Source organism: Chiloscyllium plagiosum, unplaced genomic scaffold (assembly GCF_037043375.1).
Source record: "Chiloscyllium plagiosum isolate Xiang-an unplaced genomic scaffold, Cpla_swu_hap1 HiC_scaffold_5, whole genome shotgun sequence".
Taxonomy (NCBI): domain Eukaryota; kingdom Metazoa; phylum Chordata; class Chondrichthyes; order Orectolobiformes; family Hemiscylliidae; genus Chiloscyllium; species Chiloscyllium plagiosum.
The window spans coordinates 56,181,129-56,201,008 of NW_028270143.1; the positions used below are offsets into that span (position 1 = coordinate 56,181,129).

At 39.6% G+C, this 19,880-nt stretch overlaps 1 protein-coding gene and 1 long non-coding RNA gene across 7 annotated transcripts in view; both read left to right on the forward strand.

Moving 5' to 3' along the window:
* Window positions 1–19,880, forward strand: part of LOC122549891 (poly(rC)-binding protein 3) — a 272,566-nt gene that overhangs the window by 144,787 nt on the left and 107,899 nt on the right. The gene's annotated exons all lie outside the window — the stretch shown is intronic.
* LOC148149938 (uncharacterized) overlaps window positions 1–19,880 on the forward strand; it is a 43,135-nt gene that overhangs the window by 20,857 nt on the left and 2,398 nt on the right. The window contains exon 2 of the long non-coding RNA XR_015757195.1: window positions 4,719–4,767. This is a non-coding gene — a long non-coding RNA (uncharacterized LOC148149938). The remainder of the gene's footprint in view (window positions 1–4,718; window positions 4,768–19,880) is intronic.

The window sequence follows — 19,880 nt, forward strand, 5'->3', positions numbered from 1 at the left end:
CTAGGAGGACAAGGACACAGATAAATGGAAACACCACCAGCTTCCTAACTGGCCAGGGAGCCTGGTTCCATGAGAATTAAAAGGTCGGCTTGATAAAATTCCAGGTCGCTCGCTATTTCACACTGACAGCAATTCTGGGACTTGCAAACTATCCCAGCTCCAGTTTCCCATCCACGAGGTGAAAATTCATCCCTGAATCTGGATCATAGGAAGTATGAGGACATTTTGAAATGAATGGAATATCAACATCTCCATCAGTCTACTGAGTTAAGTATTTGTCACAATCTAGATCACTCACATTTTTTGACATGCTTATGTCAGCAGTTTCTCTTCTATGGGGAAGCTTAAATTAATATGTCAGAAAATTGTTAGCAAAGTCACTGATGTTTCCTGCAATAAATGTAAAACCCATGATATCACATTGATACCATGTATGTTTTTACATTTAATATTTGCATTAAACTATCACAGTATTGATGTTGGCAAGACAAGTTGAGAAAATGGCTAAAATGGCATATAGGCTTGTGGGCTTTATTAATACAAAAGCAAGAAACATATGATGGTATAAAGTACTTACTTGACCTATTTGGAATGTTATGCCCAATTTTGAGCTTCATATTGAACAACAGTGTATTAATCTTAGAAGGTGAAGGAAAAATATGAACAGTTTATGAGAATGGATCCAGTGATGCAGAACGCCAATTAAGGGGCAGATTGGAGAATCTGAGATTGTTCTCCTTAGAGATGAGAAAGTTGAGAGGAGTTTCAATTGATGTGTTTAAAATTGTCACAGGCCTAGGTAGGTTAGACAGGAGAAAAGCTGTTTCCAATCACAGAAAACTTAAAGCTCAGTAATAATAAAAAACTAACATAACAGCCTGAAAATGTTTACTGCTTCAAATTCTCAGTTTCAATAATTATTATAATAACCTGCTGTTTTCAAACCTTTTTTAATAACCAAAAATGGTGGAAGACAAGCAACATACTTCATGCACCTCATGTTACTGCATTGTAAGTGTATTAAAGTTCAAGTATTTTACAGTGGAAACCTAAACAGTAATAATGTTGAGGTTTGTATTTATATATTTATTTTTCTTGAAATTGTAAATATCTTTTACTTATGATTTCAAACCTAATCTCACTTGTTAATATTTTGGTAAAGGTCTGTCAAGTTTTGAAGAACGTGTTTTGATTTTAGTGATATTTGCTTACAGCACTTTCTGATCAAATTAGTAAAGGATAACAAGGACACAAGCTACTTATAGTGACATTATCGGCAAGGGCGAATAAATCCGTGTTTGAGCTATATCTGCAAAATGAGATGAATGTCAATTATTTTGGAATTTGACATTGTTTGTGAATGCAGACAGCCAGTCCATTGTCCTTTAGGACTGTTCATATTTATGACAAAGTAAATGCTTGCAAAAAGTGCTTCAGGGTGGTTGGAGTAATGTTGCAAACAATCTACTCAAATCAAATATAGTATGACACTTGCATTTGGGTCAGCTTGTTTTGTTATCTCCCCCCCAGCCATTCCTTCTGACTGGGCAATTTAGCAAATAATGTGATTCCTCTTATCTTCCTTTCTGGCCCTTTCCTGTCTTAGTAGCATAGTTATTAACTGTGTTAAAGAGAAAACTGAATTATTTGATTTGTCTTCCACCCAAAATTTAACCTTGATGATCTTGAAAAGAATCTCCTGCATCATTCTATCATGTTTGATTGGCAAGCTTAACAAATATTATTGCTGTCAGTGTCAGTGGTGTAGTTTACACATAGCTGATGAGGTGCAATTTCATTTCAAAACCCCTAGTGCTCCTTAATATGCTCTTAATTTCTGATTTGTGTTTGCATTTCCTAACTTGTTTCTTGAGGGAGCCCAGGCTGCTTATCTTGTCGAGGTGGGAGACTGGCGTAATTAGGGCAGTGAAAGATGGTAGCTCAATGGTAATGTCACTAATCATTCAGCATTCCAGGCTGATGCTCTGGTGACATGGATTCAAATTCTAATGCACTGAGTTGAAATTTAAATTCAAATCATAAAATCTAAAATTAAAAGCTAATCTCTTTTAGCGTCTCTGCTCAACCACTCAGTTCTGGACCAATTCAGGATAAGTAATAAACAGTGGCCTTGTTAGTGACACCACATGGCATGAAAGATTAAAGAAAAAATTGTTGTAAAATTGAAGCAAATGTGAAAGACTCTCAAAATGCTTCCTGTTGCTATTTAAAACTTGCCCCATTCTCAGCAAAACAGAGACCAAATATAAATAACAGACCTCTTGATTGTATCTCTTCTTTTGACCTCAAATGTATGTCCAGGAAATTGTGAATATCCTAATCTTTCTCCTGTGCAGTCCACATTTTAACAATCCATGAATTGTTGGATCATGAATTCAGCCACAACCACCATAAATCTGATCCAGCCCTGTAGTCACTTGGGCTTAAATTTGTCTTTGCTGCTATTGTTGGTAGTTACTCCTACCAGGATGTCTACTATTGTGGTATGTCACGCTTATCAGTCATTTGCCATTCTCACATGCGTAATATAGCTGTTGTGCAACTGCTCTGTGATCCACCATCTAAATATGTTTAGCTCAACTTCACTTTCTGCTTCCCTCCACTTTATCCTCTGGAAGAGATTTTAGTAGTTTTTCAGCTCTGATCAAGTTATCAAAACACTGACATTTTCTTTCCTGGATGACACTTTTGAAAATGTTTTTACTTCTCAATTTTATACAATCATTCATCTGTCTTATGATCTTTGTGTAAAATTTTAGGTATGCATCTTAGCATCCACATTTCAAAGGTCTCTTTTTTTTCCCCATTGATCTTTATTTGGTGTCCAAATTCATCAGTGCTAGTGAATCAGTAATTTATTTTACACTTTGCCTAATTTTCCTTATTACTAGCATTACTGGGAAAAAATGCAGTGTAAAATAGGTTGTTGATTTGTAATTGCCCAATTCATCCTAAACTATGTCCCCCAATATCTTTGCAAATATTCTGTCATTTCTTGACAGGATCCCATATCAGGAGGAATTCAGCTCCAAAATGGACATGGGTAGAATATGATTTTTATGAAAGATTTTGTATATTAGATTATTCAGTGTGAGACATCTGGGGATACCAGGTAGGGGTGTCAGTGTGGAAGTAAGCCAAAGTTTGCTGCACTCAGACAAAGGGAGGAATTGAGTATGGTGGAAATGAATGCATGAACAGAAAAACGTGGTGAAGTGTCCCCAGTGAGTGAGTTGAAAATGAAGACAGAAAGATTAGTAGATTGAGAAGATGAAGTGCGTGAAAGCCATTGACGAGAGATTATCAAATATTGAATTGTAGTTCACAGACCCTGGAGTGATGTGTATGCAGAGGCAGAATTAGAATGGATAGTGGCCCTTTTGAATGTGAGGCAGCAAAGGGAAGATGTTGGTACTTACTCTTGAGCAACATAAATTATTAACCTTCTTCCTGCATTCCTGGGCATCCTGTTTCACCCAGGATGCAGCACTGATATAGGCTGCAGTTTGTGTCCAGGCTGACTGAGCTTCCAGTGTCAGTTGACTAGAAAATACCTGCTTCCTTTCCATCAGCTGTCCACCAAATTCTCCAGATTCCTATCCATTAAGAGAGGAGAAAGTTTTCCTTTCCTAGTCTGAAGTATATTTCATAGAATGTAGCTGGTCTTTGAAAATTGCACCAGAGACATGAAATCTGAAAGGTCCTGATAGTAGTGAGCTCATGCAAATCACTGGCTGTGCTATTGCCCAAGAAAGATGCCCAAAAGCCTCTTACAACACTTATGAGGTGAAAAGCAGAAGATTGTGAGAAAAAAGTCACTCTAAGCCAAATGGGAAATGTACATGAAACAGAATTTTAAGCTTAATTTATATTTTTTTTTATGTGTGAAGAAGGAAGACATTGGTCTAGAGATTTTAGGAGCTTGTACTGGGGAGTCTGAAGGCATGTTTGCATTTTTGCATTTTCATGAGGTTTTACATGAAACCTCATGAAATGTCAAGAAATGGAGGTAACCAGTTCAGTGCATTTATAAAAAGACAGCGTGGAGACAAGACAGCTGAGAACATACATGTTTGCTCTGAAGTTAAATTGATAGTGAATTTACTTTGCAGTTAATTTTAATATTTCATGGTGAGATACCAACGGAAGAAAACAGCATCTAGCAATTGCAGCAATCAAATTGGTTGCAGCTGTACCAATCTGGAAAAGAAGCCTATTTTGAAGGTACTCTAGCTCTTCATTCAGGCTTGGTTGTTGGTAAAGATATTGCAGAAAAAGGGGTAGTATGAGCTTAAATACTTTCCTGGATGTGTTACCAATCAAATCTTTCCCAACATTTTTGTCTAGTGTAATATGTTTCCTAATTCTACATATGTTTTATTATTTGTGTTAAAGCATACTGGCAGACTCTTATGAATGTGCTGAATAACAGACTTCAAAATTGTTTTAAAAAAAGGTTAGCTTAACAAGCCAGGTTTTACTCTGGGAGCTGACTTATTTGATACTAACATCAGCTGGATTCATAACAATAGGCATTGTAAATTCATTGTAGACAAGATCTTTTAGTTTCTAACACTGAAAAATATAATTTGTTCTCTTTTACCAATTAAAGCAAATAAATGCATAGGACTGGCTTTGTATTTTCAGTATGTTTTCAAAATTCATTATTTATGAACTATTTTCTTTCTGTATTTCAGGAGCAAGAGAAACATTTAAGATAAAACAACTGAAGTACATACAGCTGCAGTAAGTTATGTTTTAATTGTCAAGCAACATCTCATACAATATTAAATCAAAATTTCTTCTACAAATCTACATTACTTCTGTAAAACATTGAAATGCATTTGTAGCTGAGACAATTGTGAACTTCTTAGGACAGTTATCTATTAAGAAAACATACAGTCAACAGTTTGACACAGATGGAGTTGAATTTTAATAGCAATGAGGAGTCAGGCCTGAAAACAGGCATGTCAGCAATTTCCTGCTACTACCTGGTGTGCTGTCTGCTGCCGTGGTCCCACTCTGAGCTTATTTTGATGCAGGCCATTATGCTGGGGTGATCAGGTTGATTCATTTGCCCATTGAGGGCACTGATGAAAAGCCTTCTGGAATTTTTTAAAGGAATGTCCACTTTTCTAACTTTTAGTTCATAGAAAAGGGAATTGAGCTAGTGGGTTACTGGACAACAAATGTTAGTGCTATATTCTAAGAAGGACAATAGACCAGTTACAGCTAAAGAAATTTTTACTCTGGGATAAAGTTGAAAAAACATTATAAACAAAAAAAATCTTATAACTCTATATTTACCCCTAACCTACACATCCCTGAACTCTATGGGCAATTTAGCATGGCCAATTCAACTAACCTGCACATCTTTGGATTGTGGGAGGAAACCAGAGCACTTGGAGGAAACCCACATAGACATGGGGAGAATGTACAAACTTCACATAGATAGTTGCCTGAGGCTAATTAATGCAGATTTCAGATGGGAAGACCATCCTTGACTTTGTTAAATTCTTTGCAATATAACTCCATTCTGAAGAACCACTGGACTTAAAATGTTCACTCTGTTTTGTCTCCCCAAATGTTGTCACATGTACTGAGTTTCTCCAGCAATTTCTGTTTTTAGAACATAAAACATTACAGCACAGTAATGCCCTTTGGCCCCCGATATTGTGCTGACTTGTGAAACCAATCTGAAGCCCATCTAACCTACACTATTCCATTTTCATCTATATGTTTATCTAATGACCATTTAAATGCCCTTAAAGTTGGCGAGTCTACACCTGTTGCAGGCAGGGCATTCTACTGCCCTAGCTACTCTCTGAGTAAAGAAACTACCTCTGACATCTGTTCTATATCTATCACCCCTCAATTTAAAGCTATGTCCCCTCATGCTATCACCATCTGAGGAAAAAAACTCTCTCACTGTCCACCCTATCTAACCCTCTGATTATCTTATATATCTCAATTAAGTCATATCTCAATCTTCTTCTCTTTCACAAAAACAGCCTCAAGTCGCTCAGCCTTTCCTCATAAGACCTTCCTTCCATAATGGCAACATCCTAGTTAATCTCCTCTGAACCCTCTCCAACTCTCCCATATCCTTCCTATAATGCAGTGACCAGAGCTGTGCGCAATGCTCCAAGTATGGCCACACCAGAGCTTTGTACAGCTACAAGTGATCCCATTGCTCTGAATCTCAATCCTTTTACCAATAAAAGGCAGCACGGTGGGTCAGTGGTTAGCACTGAAGCCTCACAGCACTAGGGATCTGGGCTCGATTCCAGCCTCGGGCGACGGTCTGTGTGGAGTTTGCATTTTCTTCCTGTGTCTGCGTGGGTTTCCTCCGGGTGTTCTGGTTTCCACCCACAATCCAAAGATGTGCAGGTAATGTGAATTGGCCATGCTAAATTGCCCATAGTGTTAGGTGCGTTAGTCAGAGGGAATTAGGTCTGGGTGGGTTATACTTTGGAGGGTCTGTGAGGACTTGTTGTGTCAAATGACCTGTCTCCAACTATAGGGAATCTAATCTAATCCAATCTAATCAAGAGCTGACACACCGTACACCCTGTTAACAACTCTATCAATCTGGGTGACAACTTTCAGGGATCTATGTACATGGACACTGAGATCTCTGCTCATCTACACTATCAAGAATTTTACCATTAGCCCAGTACTCTTTATTCCTGTTGCTCCTTCCAAAGTGAATCACCTCATACTTTTCCATATTAAACTCAATTTGCCACCTCTCAGCCCAGCTCTGCAGCTTACCTATGTCCCTCTGTAACCTGCAACATCCTTCAGCACTATCCACAACTCTACTGACCTTAGTGTCATCTGCAGATTTACTAACCGATCCTTCTAAGCCTTCATCCAAGTTATTCACAAAATTGACAAACAGCAGTGGCCCCAAAACAGATCCTTGTGGTACACCACTAGTAAATGAACTCCAGGATGAGCATTTCCCATCAACCACCACCCTCTGTCTTCTTGCAGCTCACCAATTTCTGATTGAAACTATTAAATCACCGTCAATCCCATGCCTCTATTTTTGGTGTAATAACCTACTATGGGAACCTTATCAAATGCTTCACTGAAATCCATATACACCACATCAACTGCTTTACCTTCATCCACATGTTTGGTCACCTTCTCAAACTACTCAGTAAGGTTTGTGAGGCATGACTTATCTTTCACAAAACCGTGTTGACTATCCCAAATCAATTTATTCCTTTCTAGATGATTAGAAATCCTATGCCTTGTAACCTTTTCCAACACTTTACCCACAATCGAAGTAAGGCTCACTGGTTTATAATTACCAGGGTTGTCTCTACTCCCCTTCTTGAACAAGGGGACAACATTTGTTATCCTCTAGTCTTCCTGCAGAAATTGTGACATAAAGGTGAAAGCCAAAGGCTCTGCAATCTCCTCCCTGGCTTCCCAGAGAATCCTAGGATAAATTCCACCCAGCCCAGGGTACTTATCTATTTTCATACTTTCCAGAATTGCTAAAACCTCCTCCTTGTGAATCTTAATCCCATCTCGTCTAGTATCTCAGTATTCTTCTCGATAATGTCTTTTTCCAGTGTGAATACTGACGAGAAATATTAATTTAGCGCCTCTCCCATCTCCTCAGACTCTACGCAGAACTTCCCACTACTGTCCTTGATTGGCCTTAATCTTACTCTAGTCATTCTTTTATTCCTGATGTACCTTCAGAAAGCTTTAGGGTTATCCTTGATCCTATCTGTCAATGACATCTCATGTCACCTCCTGGCTCTTCTCTTTAGGTCTTTCCTGGCTAACTCAAGCTCCTTAACTGAGCCTTCGTGTCTCATTCTAACATGAACCTTCTTCTTCCTCTTGACAAGAGATTCAATTTCTTTGGTAAACCACGGCTCCCTCACTCGACCACTTCCTCCTTGCCTGACAGGTACATACTTATCAAGGACATGCAGTAGCTGTTCCTTGAATAAGCTCCACATTTCAATTGTGCCCATCCCCTGCAGTTTCCTTTCCCAGCCTATGCATCCAAAATCTTGCCTAATCACATCATAATTGCCTTTCCCCATCTATAACCCTTGCCCTGCAGTATATACCAATCCCTTTCCATCGCTAAAGTAAACATAACCGATTTGTGGTCACTATCACCAAAGTGCTCACCTACTTCCAAATCTAACACCTGGTCGAGTTCATTACCCAGTACCAAATCCAGTGTGGCCTCGCCCTTTGTTGGCCTGTCTACACACTCTGTCAGGAAACACTCCTGCACATATTGGACAAAAACTGACCTATCTAAAGTACTTGAACTATAGAATTCTCAGTCAATATTTGGAAAGTTAAAGTCCCCCAAAACAACTACCCTTTTCTCCTTGCTACTATCCAGAATCATCTTTGCTATCCTTTCCTCTACCTCTCTGGAACTATTCGGAAGTCTATAGAAAACTCCCAACAGGGTGACCTCTCCTTTCTTGTTTCTAACCTCAGCCCATACTACCTCAGTAGATAAGTCCTCAAATGTCCTTTCTGCCACCATAGCACTGTCCTTGACTAACAATGCCACATCTCCCCTTCTTTTACCATCTCCTCTATTCTTACTGAAATATCTAAATCCCGGAACTTACAACAAGCTCTATCCATGTCTCTGAAATGGCCACAACATCAAAGTCCCAGATACCAACCCATGCTGCAAATTCACCCACCATAATCCGGGTGTTCCTGGCATTGAAATGACATACTTTAAACCATCTACCTGCTTGCCAGTGCACTCTTGTGACCTTGAAACCTTATATCTGACCTCACTACTCTCAACCTCCTGGACACTGGAATTACAATTTAGGTTTCTCTCTCCCTGCTGAATTAGTTTAAACTGAAGAGCAGAAGCAAATTCCATTCCCCACTCCCCGAGGATATTGGTACCCCTCTGATTCAGGTGTAGACAATCCTGTTTGTGGAGGTCTCACCTATCCCTTAATGAGCCCCAATTATCCAAATATCAGAAACTCTCCCTCCTGCACCATCCCTCTAGCCACGTGTTCAACTCCTCTCTCTCCCTATTCCTCGCCTCGCTAGCACATGGCATGGGTAACAAACCAGTGATAACAACTCTGTTCTAGCTCTAAGCTTCCACCCTAGCTCCCTTAATTTCTGCCTTAAATCCCTATCTCTTTTCCTACTATGTCTTTCATGCCTATGTGGACCATGTCTTGGGGCTGCTCCCCTCCCCCTTAAGGATCCTGAAAACACTATCCAAGACATCACAACCAGAAAGGGGATATGAAGATTTGGGAGAGACCTAGACTGAGAAGCCAAGCCTCTTTCTGACTCCATGAAGTTCAACTGCTGTTTCTTTTCATCCTTTTCCAAATGGCAAGTTCACAGTAAAGACAAAAATTCCCGCATTCACCCCTTGGGTGGATGGGAATAAATGTTTCATTTTATGAGAGGGGGGATATACCTTTGAATGATATGAAGTCCTTCAAAAGACAATAGCATTAAATAGATACCTACATAATACAGGTGAATGACCTCTATACTTAAAAATGCTGTATGTGGACCTTACACATTGACCTATCCTGTCAACTAAAGGTTCTGGCCCTCAACACTCTTCGTCACATCATGATACAACATTATGAATAATCTTACTAATGATTATAGGACACAAACAAACAATCATATGGTGATTTACCATAGTTGCCAAAGTAGCAATCACCTTCCAAGGTCCTATTGTCTCTGTAGGGTGCAGGAGCTACTCTTTTGAGACTTTGGACAGTAAAATATCGACACTATTATCCTATATGCCATGCCGCCTTTCATGTATTAGATTGGGATTAAGTGAGGAATGGAGAAGTCTTCATTATTGTTCCTCACATATAAGCTCCTACTGTGTATGCACCAAAAGGCATGTGCAATAGATGTCTGTATCAGGGTAAAAACATCAATGTAAGGCTTCCCACTCGCCTTCTTTTCAGGGGTTTCCATGGCCCTGTGTTTTGGAAGACCCTGTTCAAATGTTATTCTGCAACTTCTAAAAGATCACCTAAGAGCTGCTTTGTTTCTAATATTATCACAATAAGCCCAATGGAACTATGTCCAGTGAATCTACACATAGAAATTGTGCACATGCCTGTCACTAGCTGCTGCAAGAATGGATAATAAATAAATGCATCTACAATCCCAGGGCCAAAGGTGGAGCTAACTATATACAATGGAACTTGCAGCCACAGGGGCCCGAATGATGCAAAGATGCAGGAAATCCACAATGGCTCATCTTCCATGGAATGTGATGAAGATGAGAGAGCAGGAGTAGTGCTATACTCTTTCCAGAGGCTGTAACCTCATGTCATGCTGTATAGTATTTCTGCAATGAAACCTATAATTCCACTTTGGCCAACAAGGGCCATATGATGATCCTTTAACAGCAGATTTCTATGCAGGTCATGTCTGGGGATTTGTATCTGTAACTGTCCAAATAGAAGGCACCACCTGATCCTCAGAATCTCAGCTTCTGTCAACTGGAGGATGAGTCAAGTAAATGGGATGAGTGATGAGGATTTGTAAAATCCACTGTATTGAGATGATGAGAACATTCTTCATATGAAACAGCATTTTCACCACCTTACAGTGCTACAGTGTTGGCCACAGCAATTCAGGAAGGACTTCCCTCTGAGTTGCTGGAAGTCATCTTGCAATGTCTGCAGATGTCTTGATGCTACTGAGGCTAGTATTCCCTTTGTAACCCAAACTGCAAGGGCAATTTAATACTTTGATTTTTCTATTCAGTTCATTCTGTTTTTGAAAATACCATAGATGTAAAAGTGGAAATAGGCCATTCAACCTATTGATTCTGCTCCAATTTCAACAAGATCATGATGATCTGGTAGTCTTTACTAAGATATCCTTGATTTTCTTACTGACTAAAACTCTGTCTATTTCAGCCTTGAATATACTTAACATCCCAGCCTCTACAGTCCTCAATGGTAAAGAATTCCACTGATTGATACTGTCTGTGAAAAAAAACCTCCTCATCTTTGTGTAAGCTTTAGTTTAGAATTAAAAGACAAACAAAAAAAAAGGGACGAGACACACGGAAAGATTGAGTGAGGCTCAATTTTCCTAGCGTTGTGGAGATTCTGCAAAGTTTCCAAAATAGTCCCACAAACATGAGTGAAATGAATGAACTGATTTATAGTTTTATTGATATTATTGGTCAGAACACTGGGATAAATCCCTCGCTGTTCTTTTATGTCTGATAGTTTAATATCACATCTTTAAGATGGCATTTGTATTGGTGTGCATTTTGCTCCAACAGATACTTGTACCTTATGTGAGAATGCTTATGTTATCTCCTGTAATGTAAGAGTTAGACATCAGTAATGTGGTGTTGAAGAATCACACGGAAGATTTGTTACAACTATTCAAATTTACAGAAGTGTTTGGGTTAGTATTAGGATCTTTGGTTACAAAGAACAGATTGCTTTCATCAATGGTCATGTTGAACTGGCTCAAGTTACGATGGACTCTGAGATCTTTATATCTTCCTATGATCAAATGATATCATAAACATGTCTCTTACAGGTAAACTGACATAATAACTGTGAGACATAACACAACATGTATTACTAGAAAGAACCTCAGTGAGTCTGACAGCATCTATGGAGAAAGAGAAACAGAGTTAAGGTTTAGAGTCCAATATGACTCTTCTTCAGAATTCATGGAGTCCAGCACTTTCTGTTTTTATTTCTGATTTCTAGCATACGTAACATTTTGCTTTAATTGTAGCACAATGGCACTTCCTCAGTGCTACATTAAAGTGTCAGTTCAGAGTATCTGTTCCTACTTCTGGATTGGTGTTGAAGAGGATTGATTTGCTGGGTTATAGAAAAAAAAATGGAATTTGGGACAAATTGAACCAATGTATCAGAATGGGCATAACTTAGCAAGTAGATTAGAGTAGTGCTGGAAAAGCACAGCAGGTCAGGCAGCATCTGAGGAGCAGGAAATTCGATGTTTTGGGCAAAAGCCCTTCATCATTCCTGAAGTAGGCTTTTCCAGCACTACTCTAATCTTGACTCTAATCTCAGAATCTGCAGTATCCACTTTTGCCCATAACTTAACAAATGGCCACCTTCTTCACTGCAAAATACTATGATTCTAACATGACCTTTTGATTTGAGGCAAGAATACTCCCATGGATCCAAAGACATGAATAGATAATAATATTCTCAATATCTATTTCATCATGTAACATTTGTTATTCAAAACTGCTTTGTAAACTCTACAAAGCAGTGGACAGGATCTTTAAAGGTTAGTATTATAGCTGTAATGCTTCTGAATTGGTATTTCCACTGCCTGAAACCATCAGCATTCAATTGAATTGATGCAAATCATGAGGGATCAATGAACACATCTTCCTACAATTCTGACTCTCACTAACAAATTTGAGAAAGTCATGTAATATGTAAATATTTATTCCCAAGGGGCATGAAAAATCCTTGGCATGCAACATTTCCATTAACTACTGGGGAGACAATACAAATATAATAATTTTACTTTGTTATATTTTCTATTTAACACATTTTGTTGCATTTTTACATTGTCAGTATTTTTGTATGCAAGATTAAGCATACTACAAATTGAGCTTCCTATCCCAAAATAATAATGATTTTCCTCATAATCACCTCTCTTCTTTTGATAACCCCTGTGTAGTAACAATACAGAAGAGAGAAAAATTAAAAACTGTCCTGGAAATTAATGACACATTGCATTAGTACAATTAATTTACCTCTGTTTTGTTATATTACTTGCTCAAGAGTGCACTGGTTTTCTCAGTACATTACATTAGAACCAAACCTGTTTGCAAAATTGACCACATGTCCAGATTAATTGATCATTAAAACAAGTTTACCTTAATTATGTTCATAAATTTAGAACCTTTAAGGAGCTAAAATTCAAGTTCTTTAAAACCAAACCATGATAATTGTAAAGAGAAAAGCATTAAATAATCATACTTTAAAAGCATTTTTACAGGTAAGGGTTGTAGTCTGAATGGTTTATAAGTTAATGGTTTTGAAAAATCATCTTGAGCAACTTCTGTTCTGTTTCTATTATAAATATATTTTTTAAATTGGTACATATGAAGACGTTAGATTCTGACAACCAAAAGTAACCTTTCCTATTCAATAGTTGAATAGTTGTCTTGGGTTGTTGATAGACACTTTGAGCATGCATCTTACACAATATTTTCACAAATTGTTTTCACTTACAAGGCATATTTAGCCTCTGCTGTGTTATGAAATTGGAGTATTGGTGATCCTTTAATCAGTGACATGAATAAGTTGTTAAGAGAAGATCACAAAAGAATTTATATAGGTTAAGTGAGTGGCAGATAGAATATAATGTGGGAAAATGACAACTTGTCCACTTAGCAGCAAGAATAGAATAACAGTGCACTATTTAAATGAGAGAGATTTCAAGAACTCAGTGATACAGGGGCATCTGGATATACTGGTGCACAAATACATGAAAAAGGTGAGAATGCAGGACAGCAAGTGAATAGGAATTTAACTGAGATATTGTATATTTCAAGCAATGGAATATAAAAGTAGTGAAATTATGTTTCACTTATGCAGGGCACTAGTGACATCACATCTTAGAGTACTGTGTACAGCTTTGGTCTCTTTAGTTAAGAACTAACATAATTGCATTGGAAGCAGATCAGTGAATGTTCACTCAACTGATTCCTGGATGAATGGGATTAATTCTTAAAGAAAGATTGAAGAGGTTGGGTCTATATTCATTAGAATTTGAGTACATGAGAGATTATCTTAATGAAATGATCTTGGGCGGCTTCGTGCCTAGCACTGTTGCCTCACGGATCCAGGTTCAGTTCCACCTTTGGGTGACTGTCTATGTGGAGTTTTCCTGTTCTCTCAGTATCTGCATAAATTTCCTCTGGGCACTCCGGTTTCCTCCCTCAGTCCAAAGGTGTGGTGTCAGGTAAATTGGCCATGCTAAAATATTCCCGTAGTGGGATGTACAGGGTAGGTGGATTAATGTAGGACTAGGTGGGATGCTCTTTGGAGGGTTGGTACAGACTCAATGGGCTGAATGGCTTTTATCTGCATTGAATTGAATTTAAAAGATCCTGAAGGGATTTGACAGGAAAGATGGTAAATGGATGTTTCCCACTGCATGTAGAGGAAGAAGAAATATGCTTTTGCAGTAAGAAACTGACCATGTGTGAAAGAAGCTATGCAATTGTGATATTAGACCTCATGGAACTGGAGCATGGGTCAATGATGTTCCAGATAAGGATCTCTCCGACCAGCAGCTATATGTAGTTATGTTCAACAAAGCTTGGTCTTCACTTACAAGAATATAGATCACACATTTCTACGTAGTGACAATGCTGATCAGACCCATGGAACCTGAGGTGAGTGGCAGTAAGAATATAAAGAAAGCTCAATGACATGCCAGTATAAGAGAGAAAAAGAAAACACATCCTATCCCTTACAATTCTTAGAGAGAATTGTAAGGGATAGGATTTATGCACATCTAGATAGGAATAATGTGATCAAGGATAGTCAGCATGGTTTTGTGAAGGGCAAGTCGTGCCTCACAAACCTTATTGAATTCTTTGAAAAGGTGACGAAGGAGGTTGATGAGGGGAAAGCGGTAGATGTGGTATATATGGATTTTAGTAAGGCGTTCGATAAGGTTCCCCATGGTAGGCTACTGCAGAAAATACGGAGATATGGCATTGAGGGTGAGTTGGAGGTTTGGATTAGGAATTGGCTGGATGGAAGAAGACAGAGGGTAGTAGTTGATGGCAAAGTTTCTTCATGGAGTGCCGTCACTAGCGGTGTTCCGCAAGGATCTGTTTTGGGACCATTGCTGTTTGTCATTTTTATAAATGACCTGGAAGAGGGGTTAGAAGGTTGGGTGAGCAAGTTTGCGGATGACACGAAAGTCGGAGGAGTTGTTGACAGTGAGGAAGCATGTGGCAGGTTACAGCAGGATATAGAGAAGCTGCAGAGCTGGGCAGAAAGGTGGCAGATGGAATTCAATGTAGCTAAGTGCGAGGTGATTCACTTTGGGAAGAATAACAAAAAGATGGGGTACTGGGCTAATGGTCGGATACTTGGTAGTGTGGATGAGCAGAGGGATCTTGGTGTCCATGTACACAGATCTCTGAAAGTTGCCACCCAGGTAAATAGTGCGGTGAGGAAGGCATATGGCGTACTGGCTTTTATTGGTAGAGGAATTGAGTTCCGGAGTCCTGAGGTCATGATGCAGTTGTATAAGACTCTGGTACGGCCGCATCTGGAATATTGTGTGCAGTTTTGGTCGCCATACTATAGGAAGGATGTGGAGGCATTGGAACGGGTGCAGAGGAGGTTCACCAGGATGTTGCCTGGTATGGAAGGAAAATCGTATGAGGAAAGACTGAGGCACTTGGGGCTGTTTTCACTAGAGAAAAGAAGGTTTAGGGGTGACTTGATTGAGGTGTACAAGATGATTAGGGGGTTAGATAGGGTCGACAGTATGAACCTTTTCCCGCGTATTGAGTCGGGTATTACAAGGGGGCATAGCTTTAAATTAAGGGGGGGTAGATATAGGACTGATGTTAGGGGTAGGTTCTTCACTCAGCGAGTCGTTAGTTCATGGAATGCCCTGCCAGTAACAGTGGTGGACTCTCCCTCTTTATGGGCATTTAAGAGGGCATTGGATAGGTATATGGAGGATAGTGGGTTAGTGTAGTTTAGGTGGGCTTGGATCGGCGCAACATCGAGGGCCCAAGGGCCTGTACTGCGCTGTATTCTTCTATGTTCTTCTACATGGCCATTCTGTGATTAGAATCCAGAGGTGGATGAAACACCTGAAGTAGAGGCCAGTGAACAATAGATTTTGAGTCTCATCTCGTACGGCATCCTGAGCCCATCCGCTCCAGGCCAGCTGCATCCTCTTTCTCTCTCCTTTCTTGTCTTTTTCTTTCTTTTTTTTTCATCCACTTCTGACATCATGGGGAAACCAGGGCGGGGTATCAGCTGCAGTGGTGGTGGTACCTAGTGCAAGGACTCCTAGCTGCAATGTGGCTGAAGCATAGTTGTCACCATTCTATCTGGACCGGGACTGCTTGAGATGCAGAACGCCTTAAAGAGATCTCACAGAAGCCTTGAAGCTGTATTGAAGACCCTTTTGTACAGAAGATGGGCTCTATTTATGTAATTCCTTTTTATCCATTTTGTAACTTAAAATACACCAATTATGGCAACAAAACATTTTTCACTGCATCTTTCTAGTTATATGTGACATAAATAACTCATAAAGCCTGTGCCTGAAAAAATAGAGAAGACTCTCAATAGAATTTGTGGCAAGTTACTTGACCACAGAATACCAAAACTCACAGAAATGGAGAAGAAATGGGGACTCAGTAATTCCAGCAATGGCCAAAGGTTCAGAAAAAAAAAAATAGACCACAAAACAGACCACAGTGGTTACCATGACAGAATTTTACTGACAAGTTCCCAACCTAGCAAGTTTTACAGGGGGGCAAAGAGAGAGCTCGGGGCACTTCTGCATCAGCGTAAATGTAAACATACCCCATAGCAGCCTGCATGCATCCCAGCAATAGGGGGCACAGAGGGGCAAGCTGAACTCCTACAGATGTGCAACAAGGTTTAAATTCTCCTGACAGTAAAAATCTACAAGACAAATTCTGATATGCAGAGATGACAATAAATATAATAAAATGGGAATTGGATGTAGGAGTTGTGGGATTGAGCAAAAATCCTATCATCTAAAATACTGGACAAAACCCTAGACTTTTCTAATGTCTAAAACACTGGACAAAATCCTGACCTCAGGCTGCAACAAACAAACACAGAGCTAGGATTGTTTCTGCCTGGGATTATGTTCAGGCTGGAATTCCAATTTACACCTCCACTCTAAGAGAACAATCAATCAAATTTAACACTCTAGATTGAGTTAAAAATCAAGTGACATCAAGGTATAGTCCAACAGGTTTTTTTGGAAGTACAAGCTTTTGAAGTACTGCTCCTTCATCAGGTGGCCAGTGGAATAGGATCATGGGACACAATTTATAGCAACCGATCATAGTATCATACACTGATGAGATATATTGAACAAATGTAGGTTGCAATCTAGTTTTGTTCAATATATCGCATCAGTGTATGACACTATGATCTTTGGGTATAAATTCTGTGTCCTATGATCCTATTCCACTAGCTATCTGATGAACGAGCAGCGCTCTGAAAGCTTGTACTTCAAACTAAACCTCTTGGACTATAACCTAATGTTGTGTGACTTTAAACTTTGTCCACCCCCGTCCAAACAGGCACCTTTCACAGAAACTATCTTTCACACCTGGGGTTACCCAGCACAGACAGTGTGGGGCTTACAGAGGTACCAAATTTTCAACTTCAAATGAAATACATTCACAGAGATACTGGACATTCAACTTCAATCGAAAATCATTCACACATGCTTGTAACTATTGAAGAAACCCATTGATTTCAAAAGGAACACCACAAATGCAATGGCAAACACAGATTTGGCATGAAGGTAACAGGCCCACAATCAATATAGTTGCAGGCCTCAATCTCACGTGAAACTGATCCACAAAGCTATCCCCAGATGATTTCTAGGCAGCTATCCCTGAGAAAGCTTACCCCGATAGTGTTCCAAATGCAGTGATCCCAAGAAGCATGCCAAAAAGCTAGCTCCAGAAACATTCCATGGAGCCAACAGCTAATTCCAGCAGCTATTTTCAAGAGCTGTCTCCAGATGAGGAAACCTAACAGCAATTCCGAGAGCTTTTGACACAGGCCTGTTCTGAACCAGAGGAACCAATGGCAACTAACCATGACCAGCGAACCTCTGAATAAACAAATTCTGAAAACCACTAACTCAACTGACACCACAAGGCCTCAGACATTTCCTGAGGTAAAAAAAAGCCCGCTAAGCCACCAGGAAGTAAGGAAAACCAAGTACTTACCCAACAGATTCAATATGCATCCTACCACATGAGCAGACTCAACCCAGACTAAAGGCCTATGCAGTCTTAAGTCTTCATCCAGGGAGGGAGTACGGCAAGTGGAAATAGCTAGCTGTACCTCAAAATCATGTGTTCCTCAGTGGTGAGCTTAAACTCCCGAGACCCCAAAGTTTCCAACCTAGCTAGCAGGGAGGGAAAAGTGGGTGGAGACAGTGCCTGGGACCCCCAAGGGTAGGAAGCCTGATTAAAATTTCTGTGATTACAACTGCCGTTTAGTTTCTAATAGTATTTAATTTGTGTTAAATTTAATAGTGTATTTAACTATTGTCCTATGTATAATTCATAGTGTTAATTTCACTGTTTAATGCTTTGAACCTGTATTTCTTGTATTATACTTACCTTTTCATACTCAAATAAATGCAGGGATTCTTTTGCCCTGAAATCCCTGCTTACTGTTTTCTTCATTTCACATTCCCTAAACAATCCAGTGTCTAGAACCAGGGATCTGGGGTGATTCGAACCACCTAAAATCAACAAATTATTGAGTGCAAACCAGAACCCTATAGAGCAAACATATCAAACTTCTTAGACACTTCACCATAATGAGACTCTGGATTAGTGGTGCTGGAAAAGCACAGCAGTATTCCTGATGAAGGGCTTTTGCCTGAAACGTCAATTTTATTGCTCCTCGGATGCTGCCTGAACTGCTGTGCTTTTCCAGCACCACTAATCCAGAATCTGGTTTCCAGCATCTGCAGTCATTGTTTTTACCATAATGAGACTGAAATACCATAGACTGTCGTCCACACAACCTTGGGTTGAAGGCAATTCTAGAATTGGAAAGAAAGGGCAGATGTATATTATATTTTGTTTTAATGGAAGTGATATTACAGAGAACTTAGATGTCGTTATTAAACATCAGTATTCTTCATTGAGTGGAGCTGCTTTTATAGCCTTAAATCTTCTTTGGTTAGCAGATGAAGCTATGAAGCTGTGACTAATGACTGCTGACATTAATGACAAGCATCCCAGCACAGCAAGACAACAGTACTGTGAGCCTGGTATCTTTGGCTGAACGGTTCATGCACAGAAGGGCAAGGCAAGATAATGCTGTGAGCATCCAGGCAGGCTCAGGGTGACTGGGCTATATGAGAGCAAGGGAACTGGCTGGAGATGCAACCTGGTCCAATCCATAAACTTGGTGCATGTCCCTGAGTACATAGCAGCCTTACACTGACAGTTGTTGGTACAGTCTGAGATGCAGCATTAAAGTACAGAAGCATCCTGTAAGTGGATCAGAAATGTGCCATGAGGGTGGTACATGTCGAATGCCAACGTCTGTGGATGTGGGATGCATGTGATTGGTGCTATGGAGTGTAGCCTGAAATGTAAATGCTGAGTGTCCAACATGGAATTCCTTTGGAGCAAGCTGTGAGTTGAAGTCACCAGCTTCCCCCTCTGATTTCTATGTTGAGAATTCTAGACATCTAGCTTGTGTGATACGTTTAGTAAGATAGGAAGCTGAAAATTACTAAGCCATTAATAACTCAGTTAACAAGCCATAGTCCCTCTTAGCTGAAAATATGTTGCTGGAAAAGCGCAGCAGGTCAGTTTGCAGCTTGCTACTATTTAGTGAGAAACTCACCGTGGCACTTGACTGATGCATACAAGGAGCAACATATTTCTCACATGATTCTGTCGTAAATCTTGCCATGATCTGTTCATTTCAGAGCCTTATAAGATTCCATCTTTGGTGTCCAAAAAAACACATATAGGAGGATAATTTTTGATGATGTATAAGATGGAGCTATACTAATTGTTGCGGTCCTGAAACTTC